Source organism: Meles meles, chromosome 3 (assembly GCF_922984935.1).
Source record: "Meles meles chromosome 3, mMelMel3.1 paternal haplotype, whole genome shotgun sequence".
Classification (NCBI taxonomy): domain Eukaryota; kingdom Metazoa; phylum Chordata; class Mammalia; order Carnivora; family Mustelidae; genus Meles; species Meles meles.
The window spans coordinates 32,246,315-32,255,740 of record NC_060068.1 but is presented as its reverse complement, the minus strand read 5'-3'; the positions used below and the strand labels follow the sequence as shown (position 1 = coordinate 32,255,740).

Here is a 9,426-nt window from a genome sequence, read left to right as displayed (position 1 = left end):
ATGTCAGGGTTAGACTCAAGGTGGGGACAGCCTTGTTTTTCTTGGCCTCCACATGGTAAGTGATCTGCTGCTCTTAGCGCAAAAGAGGCAAGCACTGATGAGTTCAGACATTCAGCAAACACAAGGAAAGTAGGAGTTAGGGTCTTTCTCCTCCTTGGCCAAGGTGGCCATGGAAGCAGAAGAACTCTCTCTGATTTACCTTTCAGAAGGTAAATCCTTCAGGAATGGTGACCAGAAGATGTGATGGGAGTGAGACTGAGTCAGAGAGAGGAACTGGAGGAGACTGGAAAGAGGAACAGTCATGGTCTAGACAGGAAGCAGTTAGCACAGCAGTGGGGAGGCAGCAGTCAGATGGGAGAAGTGAGTGAAGGAGCTAGGTGCATGGTTTATACCTGGGCAGGAGAGGGGGCTCCTTGGGTTCTACTTTAGATGGTTTAGTAACAGAAATCAAAGTCTGAGGGCAGGAGTACAGCCAACACTGACCCCACTTTTGGCCCTCCATTCTCTTCAAGCCAGGGTAATGACCTCCCTCCCACTACATGTTCCAGGCCCGTGGAGCTTAATTAATGCCGTGACACAGAATTTGGGAAGGCTTGTTCTGATCTTCCCTAAAGTGGCACACAGAAGGCACCACTCTAAGTAACTAGTAGAGATCCTTTGATGTACAGATGGCATCACTTTAGATAACTACCCTGTGAACTCACCACCATACTCCTCATTCCATAAAATCTAGGGATTAAGGTCTGCACTGCACAGAGAATAGCTGTGGAGAATGTCCCAGCACCGCCTGGATGGTCTGTCCCCACCCATAGTCCCTATTAGTAAGTTATCCTGAATGAAACTCTTCATAAGCAATATGGAGTGGCTTGCTTTATTTTTTCCCTCTTAATGTGTCTTCTCACTTTAGAGGATACATTACTGGCTCTCCACCTTCTAACACTAAGGAGTAGGGTGGGGGGGGGGCGGTGAGAGAGAAGTAAGGAGTTCAGTCTTGAACAGGTTGGACATGTCCAAACACGTCCAAGACACATGGATCTGGAGCTTGGGAGAGCTGTCTTTGCTGGAGCCACAGATGGATGGGGTAGAGGTTGGGTCAAGCTGTCAATGGCAGTGTGACTCTCCAGGGAGATAGTCTTGGGTAGACAGATGGAGGAGTCAGAATAGGAGTAAAGCTAGCAATGAAGCTTCCACTGAGGCCAAGGGAATCAAGATGCACCAAAAAAAGAGGAACAGATCTGTAGAGTCAAATTCCATACATGGTCTAGTAAAGGAACATGGTAAGGCCTCTATGGATTGGGCCACCTGCAGGCCCCTGGTGATCTTGATGAGAGAGCTAGACTCATACAAGAGGACCTCCTGCCCAGTGGTTTGGTGGATAGGGGCTTACAAATTGAAGACGCTCAAGGATCTCCACTCAGCAGGACTCCGCCTCCATTCCAATTCCTGTCTCCACAGGTCTTCCAGAATCAGCATAGGTGACCAAAAAAACCCCATTTTGCAATATTAAATCATCAATAATAATGTTACATTTGCAGATATAGAGATCTACATATACATGTGTTAAGCCTCATCCCAATTATGGACATTCAATGCTAGAATTGATTATTTTTATTTTTAGAAAATACTTAAAAGATTTAATTACATTTCAAGTTTTAAATTTTCAGCTTTATTTAAATAACATTGACTTAGAATTTGATATTTCAATATCCTTTTTATTTTTAATAGATAATTTTGCCAAATTTAGAAGAAACAATCATTTCTGAAACATATGTAAAACTAATTTTATTTTTGGCTAATTTATTCTACATTTTGACGAAATATATTCAAAGCTCATATTCTTTTTATGTGTTTACCATTTCCTTAATCCTTTAGATTGTTAGTGTCAATCCAGCTCAGAATGGGTGAAAACTTAAACCCTCGAGCTGTCTTGCTAGAGCAAAGAGACAAAATGGAGAGAATTACCTAGTCTCAAACCTCCAAAGCCGCATTTACCTTCCTTGCTGCGACGCTTGCTTGCTTTCATTCCCTGTTTTGTTTTGAGTTGCTGAATGTGACTGGTTTCCGGATCTTCTAATCGGTGGAGCTCGGGAGTTAGTATTACTGGGGCCCACGTGGAATGATTCCAAGAGCTCTGCCTCCCCGGTGGGTAGAGACACCAGCAATGCCCATGACTGAGTCTTATTAGACTCATGAAAGAGCTGCGGAGTCGTCTGTTTCCGTAGTGTAGTGGTTATCACGTTCGCCTAACACGCGAAAGGTCCCCGGTTCGAAACCGGGCGGAAACACTGAAAAGGCGCTTATGTTTTTCTCTTTCTCTAGAACAGTTTCAGTGAATTTGTTTACTTCAGTCATCTGTCTTTGGAACGTACGTGCATATATGTTGGAGTACTTTTTTTTATAGTTTTACACGTACTCTTGTCTTTTCTAATTCTTGACCCTTTCACTTCAACCAATACAGTCCAGGCCTCTAGGTCTGCGATATTAGAAGGTGGTGGATGTCTTTGGAGCATTCCTTCAAAGAACTTACGAGCGTGACCAGTTAAAAGGCAACAAAAGGCAAGAAGGCCACGCAACCACACATGAAATACTAAAAAGTGCAAGCAGGCACGAGCTGGAAATACATGGTGGAAGTCGGACCCGGGATAAGTACTCTGGGGAAGACCGTAGCGGTGGTAATTACCGCGCCAGGTGCGCGCTGTGCTGATGGTGTCCGGTCCTGTTTTAGGGGTCCGCCTCAAAGGAGCCTAACCACCCCGGGAGGTACGTAACATTGTTGTCCCCGGTTTCCAGGTGACGCCGCTGACGCACAGACACTTCACAGAGGGTGAGGGAACCTTGGGGTACAGAAAACAGAAGTGGGAGCTAAAGGTTGGAGGAGAGGAAAGGCCGCAGGGCACCGAGAGAAATTCGAGCAAGGCCAGCGGGGAAAGCAGCTTCGGTTCTGCCCGCGGACAGTCAGTGACTGGCTGGGTGGGGCCAATGGCGACGGCGGCCAGTACACACCACCGACACTCCCACGTGCAAGTTTAAATTCTCCTACTCCCCCTGGTTTCACTCCCAGCTTGTCCATCCACCTGTCCTCAGGGGGCCCACCCCCGCTCCTCCAAGTGGCGCCCTAGGGCTGCTCCCCGCGTGCCCCCTAAGGCAGACCCATGTGGCGTCTACCCTGCATTCCTCCCACTGTGTCCTCCTCAGCGGTGACGAACCGTGGAAACGACCATCAGTCCCTCCAGAGGTGTCTCAGCCAGCCACCCTCTTCACCCAGCCTCACGTGCAGCTCGTTGGACTGGAGCCTGTGGGATGCTGCAGGTGTACAGAAGCAGGCTCTAGAGTTCAAGGGGGGAAAGAAAGTGAAGGCTTCAGGGAAGCAGCCCAGCGACTCTTGGGGGAGCCCCCCAAGCCCGGTGCTCCTGGCTTGAGAGATGTCGGTAGAGACGCACCCCTGTGCACCTCTGTAGTGCAGCTTGCTTTCCCGCCTGGAAAATAGGGCTCATGCTGTCACACCTGATTAACCTATCTGACAAGCAGCTTCTTTCCCAGCACTTCCATCCAACTGGGAGGCCAAATAAAACATCAGTGTTGTAAATCACATTTGAAGTTTCACACATTTTAAATACAAAGCATAACCAAAAAGAGCATAAGCTTCTAAAAAAAAAAAATCAATGCCCATCTCTTTGTCATTTCTCTTTCATACTTATTTGTACACTTTCCAGAATTTACAGATGTAACTCACCCACCATGAAGGCTCGGGACTAGCTATGGAACTTGAAGACCCAGAGGAATGAAGAGGGAAGGATTCTGGACCTCACCTGGAGAATTCTTCTCCTTCTGCTGCTGATCCAATTTTTTCTCTGTTTTTGTTTTATTTTGTTTTGTTTTTCATGTTTTAATGAGTTGAGGTGACTCAGTACATGCCCCTCACCCCAGGTTCTATACTGCTGGAGTGTCTCCCGCACACCCTCCAAACTGACTTCTTGGTGGCCCCAGAACTCTGCGAGGTCAGCACTATCACTCAGCCACTCTTGCCAGAAGGATTTTGGTTTGTGCCTCAGCTAACTTAAGAGTTTTCATCCCTGCTCCTTGTGGAGACAGTAAACAAATACAAAGCCACAAAGTTAACACCAAAAAAAACAGCTGGACTGGGACAACAAGCTCCACAGGAAGCTGTTTAGTTTGAGTCATATTTCTTTTGTATTACACTTAATGCTAACTTGTTATTTAACATTGACATTAACATTGTCATTTAAAGCTTTCCTAGACTTACCTTGTTTCAATTAATGCTATTATTCTCTTGTTGATGCTTAAATTATAGCTGCTTATCGGTGGGAGCCCCTTCACATTGGCTACTTTATCTTTTCAGCATTGCCCTCACAATTTGAAAGCATCTTTGTTTCCTGGAAGCAACTCATGCTTTGGATCCTTCTATAGTATTTCCTGCCTTAGGACACAGGAGGTTGTACAGGGAGCTTCAATTTTTTTTTTTTTTTTTTTTTTTTTTTCAGTGATGAGTAAAAGAAAAGGCCAAATCTAACTGCCAGGACAATGCATGGAGCCCAAGGTCTCTGATTCCCCCTCTTCCAAGTACCCTAGGGAAATAGTTTAAAGGCCATGAGTTAACACTGAGCATTCTATTTAACTGTAGCTTTTGCTAGATCTTTACATTTTTTCAAATAAGCCTCAATATCATTATTGTATAAAATTAAGTAATTTTTAAAATCTCTCACTCATAAGTATATAACTTTTTGCTTTATTTAAAAAATATTTTTATTAGGAAATTTAAAGTAGAGACAATGGTATTATGAAATGCCAAGTACCCATCATCCAGCTTCAGTTTTCTCTCTTCTACAATTCCAATTTTATCTCTTCCCACCTCACTGGCTCTATCTCAGGGTGAAAAGGACTGTGAGAAAATTAATGAGGGAGATCTGATAGAGTGGCAAGCAAACAGAGGACAGCATTAGAGAAGGGCTAAGAAAGATGTATCAGAAGAGGTGACAGTGAGCTTAGTCAGGAAAAAAGGAGCCAGCCTTTCAAAGATTTTGGGACGAGGCCTTTGGGAGAGGGAGCTGAGGGTTGGAAGGCTCCGAAGTAGGAGTGTGCTTGGTGGATTCAAGGAGAAAAGGAAGACCAGGAACTTGGAGGATAAGGATTCACAGCCATACCTCCCTGGCTCTGCAGTTGTGATTCCATCCACACCAGCTGCTGATTTTGTTTACAAGCGGTTTGAAAAATGTGTGGAGGACACCGGATCTATACTCTTAGAGGACTCCCAGGCTAATGAGAAATACAGTAGGGCTTCGATGGGAGTTTTTAAGGAGAGATGAATGAACACATAGGCTCATTCAGAAGATTGCAAGTAGACAATATACGTGGTGTTTCTAACTGCTATGAGTTGGTGGTTAGGGAAACAATAGCAGCAACTGAGGTTCAGGTCCTGGCTCTGCACTCCAGCTGTGACCTAATCAGTGCCCCCTTCTCCTCCATACTCAGTGAGGGTTCAGTCCATAATTGTTACCTGGAATGTCTAAGAGAAAATATCACCAGTGGCTCAGTTGTTCAGAATGACGCCTTTTGATAATCACAATTCATGAAGGAACTAGGGAAGGAACTAATTAAAGGAACTAGTAACTTTTCCTGTTCCAGAAACTGCTAGTTTGATTTAAAAAACAAACAAACAAACAAAAAACAAAAACAGTATTTGTAAATTGAACTTCAAACCTTGAGAAAAACTAGTCTTTAACATTTATAACTAGGTAAATTGAATATTAATCACACAACAAGTTTGTGTTCTTGTCCATATTAAAAAACCTTCCTTAGTCCTTGGACATTAAACATCTCAAATGACAGCCCAGAGTTTCCCAAAATATCCAGTGATTTTAATCCAGTTGGTCCTGACACAAAATGGAAGAGCAGGTCATTCTGGGTCATCTATTTGGCCACTGTTCCTTTAGCATGCAGTCCTCCAGAATTAGGTTGCTCTCCTTGACGTTTGTCTTCCTATTTGCCCCAAATTTACATTCCCCAGGACAACACCATGTGACCGAGACCTGCCTTTTATTTAGGGGATTTTGCACCCACAAACAAATGTGATATAAACAGGGCAGCATTTGATGGTAGTTGAACCATTTCTCCTGATGCTACACAGACCCTAAGAGAAAGGCTTTGCCAACTCTAGTAAAGGGAAACCACTAACTGTTAAAGAGCTGATATTGGAGTATTTTTAGACTAGCTAGAAAATAGCCATAAATAGCTTAAACCAGGAGATAATTTTCTGTCTCAAATGGGGTTTTAAATGAAAATATTCAAGAGGATGGTTGATTTATTTATTTATATGTAGATTATATATTTATATAATTATGTAAGTAAATTATAAATTATATATAATTATCATAAACCACAAGTCACATGCATGACCTAATAATTTAAATATGCCCCATATGACACCAAGACCAAGTGGAAAATCACATACAAATTTAATCTCTTGTATTTACTTGGATTCTTTCTGTCCAAGGGAGAAAATTCTCAGAATAAGAAATAATTGAGTAGGCCTTTCCAGTGGTGGTGTGGCTTTGCAGTGATGTCATGGTTTTGTCTGAAAAAAGAAAAAAATGATGTTGTCCTATAGAAGCCATAAATAAGAGTGACACTGATCTTCAGAATCTTTTGCCTGAGTATGTTCCTGTGACCTGCAAAAGGAAGGCCCTTCTTCCCGTCAGACAGTGCCCTGCAATGGATATCATCTTATCTTGCAGGACAAGCAGTGAGGTGGAGTCATGTCAGATTTGTTAAAGCTGCCCGTTGTCAACAAAGCAGTGGAGAAATAGGCAACCTGGTTCATGGCTGGCAGGAAGGATTATCAATCACCCCGTAGGTACAGTCCAGTGATTTATTTCCATAAAGTTACAATCACATATAAACCTTGACCCAGCAATCTCACTCCCAGGAATTTGACCCACAGATATGAGTGCAAAAGTGCAAAATAACAACACTACATACTTATTAACTGCACAATTTATTATAATAACAAGAGACTGGAAACAATACAAATGTCCATCAGTAGGTGATCTGTTAAATAAACTATGAGTCATCTACAGGTGAACATTATGCAACTGCAAAAAAAATGATTTAGAAAATTTTCTACATCTTGAGATGGAAAGATCTTCAAATATGAGTTATAATTATATTTTTGTATAAAATAGAGGAAAATAGAAATATATTTGCATCAAAAGATATATGACTGTGCAAGACTATATACACAGGTACAAAAATTGTTACCTGGGGGGGAAGATGATAGACCCTTTTTGCTGAATATTTTTATGTATGGTTCAATTTTTGAACAGTACAGTGTACAACCTACTCAAAAAAAAGTTTTAAAAACTCATTTTGTGGAACTCTCTGGAAAATGCTATGGTGGTTCTTCAAAAAATTAAACATAGAAATACCATATGTTACACTGGAATTAAAATTAGAAAGAAAAAAAATATCGTATGTTCTGCAATTCCACTTCTAGGTATATCCTCAACAGAAGTGAAAACAGGAATTTGAACAGATATTTGCACACCATGCTAATAGCCACATTATTCACAAAAGCCAAAAAGGCAGAAGGAACCCAACCAAGTGTTTATACACAGATGAAGGGTTTAAAAAAGTGCAGTGTGTGGATATATATATAATGGAGAGTAGTCATAGTGATAGTAGAATGGTGGTTGCCAGAAGCTGGAAGAAGGACAGAATGGGGAGTTAATATTTCCTGATGAAAAAGTTGTGGAAATGGATGGTGGTGATGGCTGCACAACTGTGTGAATGTGTGTAAAGCTACAGAACTGTACATTTAACAATTAGTGAAACAGTAAGTTTTATTACGCATATTTGAACAATTTTAAAAACTAATAATTCACATGCACTTCCATAAAAATTCATTTTCTTAGCAGTAAATCATAAATTAATGAACAAAGCTATACCCACAAAAAAGCTATATGCACAAACAGCTATACCCACAATACCGCCCACAAGAAATTTCCAGAACAGAATTTCTCTATTCGTCCCCGAGGGAGTCAAGAAGTGAACCAAACTGAAGACGTAAGACAAAAAACAGACGCCCAACGTGGGGCTCGAACCCACGACCCTGAGATTAAGAGTCTCATGCTCTACCGACTGAGCTAGCCGGGCACCCGGAGAAACAGATTTCAACAACTCTTACTTCAAGGTAGGACTCAGGTTATCGGCCGCTTCAGACACAGAAGAGGGTTTATTTGCAAACTCCAGCCGCTAGGAAGACCTGGAAACTCCACCTCCGCAGATGCTGCGCAACCGCCCCTCCCACCTGGGTCTGTTGTTCGCTTGCTCTGTGCTGCCAGCCATCCCGCCTTTTCCCACTCCCGGAAAGCATAGGGCGCAAAGGAGGGGAAGCGTGAGCCTCCTAATGCCACTAGCACACTCACCTTGTGATATTTCAATCAGGAGGTTAGAGGTAGAGTCTGGGGATTGCAGTGGGTGGGTCCCGCCACCGCCGCCGCTCCTTGCAATCTGGGCGAACTCCAAGACGCGGGATTTCCCCGCAGGGCTCTGCGAACATTCGCCGTTTGAAAAGTTGGCACGGAAGGGAAAAAAGGAAAGCGCGACCCCGCCTTGGAGATGCCGGGGATCGAACCCGGGGCCTCATACATGCAAAGCATGCGCTCTACCACTGAGCTACATCCCCACTTTGCTAGAACCTTCTCTGTACATTCCCTTGGCTGCTTATTAGTATGGGCCGTGGGTGTGCGACGAGCCTGGTAAGACAGCCCAGATGCTTGCAAAGCCGGTCGGGCAGCCCCGGAGGTGTGTTCGAGCCCTTCACTGACTCCAGGGCAGCGGGTGTCCACTGAGGGACACCGGCGGGGAGAACAGGCCCGGAATAAACACCCGATGGCAGCCGTGGAAAACGCAGGGGAAACCATCAGGCACAATGCCCCAAGTGAACTGCGAGGCAAAAAGGGAAACTAAGGAGGACTGTGTACAGACTGCTACGTTTGTTAACCAGGAGGAACGGGAGTGTAGTAAAGGACATAATATTTGTGTAAAAATAATTCAGAATCGCAAAGCTGATCGCTTGAGATGGAAAGAGACTGGAGCATAGACCCTGGGCACATTTTTCGCTGTGAACCACTTCTGTAAATCTGAATTTGGAACCACGTTTAAATCAGTTCAACCCAAGAAAAGTTTACTTTTCTTACTGTGCAACAATTGCTCTAGAAACCTGGGGGTCCAGCCACGAACAAAACTGACACAGTCATCTCCTCTAACAGCTCAAATCCCAGAGTGGTAAAGAGAAAACAGCCAGGTTGAAGGACAAGAGTGTGGTAAGAGGTGATTTTAAACAGTGTTGTCCCGGCCGGCTTCGCTGAGAGGATGGCATTTGAAACAAGACTGGAAGGAGGTGGGAAG

The 9,426-nt window shown here is 43.6% G+C and overlaps 3 non-coding genes across 3 annotated transcripts; 1 reads left to right on the top strand and 2 right to left on the bottom strand.

Moving 5' to 3' along the window:
- Nucleotides 1-2,212: 2,212 nt before the first annotated feature.
- Nucleotides 2,213-2,285, top strand: TRNAV-AAC. Its single transcript has one exon. It is a non-coding gene; the product is annotated as a tRNA-Val (tRNA).
- A 5,811-nt stretch (nucleotides 2,286-8,096) lies between these two features.
- Nucleotides 8,097-8,169, bottom strand: TRNAK-CUU. Its single transcript has one exon. It is a non-coding gene; the product is annotated as a tRNA-Lys (tRNA).
- A 460-nt stretch (nucleotides 8,170-8,629) lies between these two features.
- On the bottom strand, nucleotides 8,630-8,701 carry TRNAA-UGC. The gene has a single exon. It is a non-coding gene; the product is annotated as a tRNA-Ala (tRNA).
- Nucleotides 8,702-9,426: the final 725 nt, after the last annotated feature.